The 3228-nt window shown below is 39.9% G+C and overlaps 1 pseudogene; it reads left to right on the top strand.

Annotated features, from left to right (window-relative positions):
* Positions 1-209: 209 nt before the first annotated feature.
* LOC129088385 (60S ribosomal protein L23-like) lies at positions 210-2986 on the top strand (annotated as a pseudogene).
* Positions 2987-3228: the final 242 nt, after the last annotated feature.

Below are 3228 nucleotides of genomic sequence, written 5' to 3'. Positions count from 1 at the left end.
TTGGCTGCGGGAAAGCTGTTTTTTGACTGAAAAACGTCTATCACGTACAGCATTCAAATCTCCTGCTCCACAAAACATTGCTTTTGAGCAGAAGCAAGTAAATTCTGGTTCGTGTTTTTAAAATATAAATATTTTGAAATCCTCAGGTTGCTGAGTGACAGTTATGCTGTAAGGGTCCAGGCTGGGTGACCGACCAGAAGGCCATAACAATGGTCTCCATTATGCCCAGTGCACAATGGCATCTCAAACCAGAGAGGCAATATGGGAAGTGGAAGTAAGTGGGACGATCTGGTCAAGTTGAGGAAATTACAAAGGGAGAAAGATAAGAAAATTGCTGTAACAAAATCCTTAGGAAGAAGAGTAAGGATAACAGCAGAGCCGAGGGAAGAGCTGGCTTGGGTGTTTATTGTTGTAGGAATGAAATCAGATGTGGAACAGAGGCTACATAAGAGTCATTCAACTCCCACTATGTGCCAGGACTGTTCTAAGGAGATCCATGCACCTTAATTCACTCAGTCCTCCCAACAAGCCCATGAGACAGGTCTTAGTATCATCCTCATCTTACAGAAGAAATTCAGACACTGAGTGGGTAACTTGCCTCCGGTCCCATAACTGGCAAGCGGCAGAGTTGAGATTTGAACTTAGGCAGCTGGGCACGTGTGTGCCTTGAGCTCTTAACACCATAATAAATCTGTCAGGAGGAGGCTGGTAGATTTGATGGTGGGAAGAATTGCAGAAGATGATAAATTATGCCTCCCAGGAAGTTTGATTTATGAAGGGCCCTCGATAAACAAAAAGGAAACATCTCTCATATGAAATTCCCAAATGTGGTGTGTCTCTCATTTAGGAGTACTTGAAGAGTCCCTGTGCGTTTTGACTAGCAAACATACGTCCTTTTTTCATCCTGGCCACTAGGGGGAAACGCGGAATGTCAGAAAAACCTAGACATCTTCCATTGGTTCTCAATGGCTGATAATTAATTACTCAAGTTTTTTCCCAAACATTAGCAGTACTTAAAACTTATTTGTGTTTTTTACTTGTGAGGGACTATTTTCAAATAAAACTCGTTAAGCATCTATAAATATTTTTCTGTGCTTTTCTACAAATACATGTATTACCCTAAATGAAAGTAGACACAAGAGACCACATGGTGTATGATACCATTTATGTGAAATGTCCCCCAAAAGCAAAGGTCTAATAACAGAAGGTAGGTAGTATTGCCCTGGGTAAGGGCTCAGGGGGTGAGGGTTGACAGTAAATGTGCATGAGGGATTGTGCTGAGTGATGAAATATTCTAAAACTCATATGTGATGATAGTTGTACATGTAAAATAGTAAAAAAAAATACTGTACTAAAAGTCATTGAATTGTACACTTGAAATGAGTGAATTATGTGATACATAAAATATGTTTCAACAAAGTTGTTGAAAAAAATAAAATGTAACATTTTACAAATCAAACAAAAAAACCCCTATGGATTCCAAAAGAATAAAAATATAAGTTTATGTATGTAAAAAATGTCAAAAAGAATAGTTACTATTAACAGTGATTAACTCTCAGAAATGCTATTGTAAGGGAAAAGTAGAAACTTTTTATACTCTGTCTTTCTATATGATTTTTGGGGGCAATATAATTAAAATTTTAATTAAAATGGTTTTGAGAGATTGGAAGTTAAAATATATAAAATGTAATGGAATTAAAAGTACCATTACCTCTGGATAGTAGGATATGGCTTATATTTTTGTCTTTCTATCTTTGTTTTCTAATTTTATAAATGATTATATATTACTTTTTACAAGAAAACTGGAAAGAGCTTAATTTAAAATAAATATTCAGGAAATATTCAAGTAGATTTTTAAAAACTCATGTTTAGCACAATGGTTATTATATTTCATATATAACAGGATTTTTTTTAGCTCAACAGAGGCCTGGGGCCTAAACACTAAGGTAAGAAGGGGTAACTGGCCATCAGCATTTCAGCTTGGATGCTGTCTAGTGAAGCTGTGAGATATTCTATTCTCACTTTTATTTGCATCTACAAATCCATATAGGTATGGGAGAAAAAAACCTTTGTGATATTAGGAATTGCGGTATAGGTCTGTTCTTTTAAGGTTTAGATTTATTAGTTCATGTCTGATGGCAAAGACAGCTGTGGAGAGCCTGGTAGGAATCAGATGGTTAAAATGAATGGAAGAGGAAAATCCTTGAGAAAAAAATTTTGTCTAGGGGAGGTACAAGTTGCACTGATATCGCAGACCTTTCTGCATGGCCTGACTCCTTGGAGGTAGCTGTTGATTTGGGGCACAGTGCGTAGTCGAGACAGGAATTCCTCCCTACTTAGATACTATGGCACACCTTGGAAAAACATCTGTGTGTAATGAGTTGGAAGAGCTGTACTGAGAAGGCCACCCCTAAGAGTGACACTGGAGCAAAGAACCTGGAAAAACACTTTGTCCCAGCTTCACTGTCAGAGACCTATACCAGTAGCCATGGAAACGGAGAGCAGAGCACCAGGATTAACAGAAATGTACCCTAGAACACAAACCCTTTTTCCGGGGGTCAAGATGTTGAAGTGAGCATGTAGTGGGTCCTCTGGTGCCAAATTCTGGATTTCCCTAAACCTCCTAGTAGATGCCGCAATCAACTGTGCTCACAACGCGGGAGCCAAAACTCTGCATCTTCTCTGTGAAGGGGATAGAGGGGCGACTGAAGAGACAGACTTCCTGCTGCTGGTGTGGGAGACGTGGTGATGGCTACAGTCAAAAAAAGGCAAACCAGAGCTCAGAAGGAAAGTACATCCAGTGGTGGTAATTTGACAACCAGTCACACTGGGAAAAAGATGGTGTGTTTCATTACTTTGAAGATAACACGAGGGTCATGGTAAACAGGAAAGGCGAGAGGAAAGGTTCTGCCACCCAGGACCAGTTGCAAAGGAACGTGCAGATTTGTTGCCCAGGATAGTATTCAATGCTGGCAGCACTGCATGATTCTCCGGAGTGTTTGTAAAGAACAAAAACCTTTAAAAATTATTTCCTCAAAAGAATATAAGCCTCTTGAAGACTAGCATTTTTGCCTCTCTTGGCATCTGATTAGAGCAGTGCCTGTTGTGTACGAGGTGCTCCTAGCTATTTAGGAATGAAGAAGGAATGAAATTGTGAGTGGTAGCCCCGCCAGGCCCTCGGCCTGGGCACTGTCTCGGACTCAGCGGCACCACAGCTGTCCTGGGCTG

Source organism: Pteronotus mesoamericanus, unplaced genomic scaffold (genome assembly GCF_021234165.1).
Source record: "Pteronotus mesoamericanus isolate MK-2021 breed Mesoamerican mustached bat unplaced genomic scaffold, CSHL_Meso_final contig_163, whole genome shotgun sequence".
Taxonomy (NCBI): Eukaryota; Metazoa; Chordata; class Mammalia; order Chiroptera; family Mormoopidae; genus Pteronotus; species Pteronotus mesoamericanus.
This window is presented reverse-complemented; position numbering and strand designations above follow the sequence as displayed.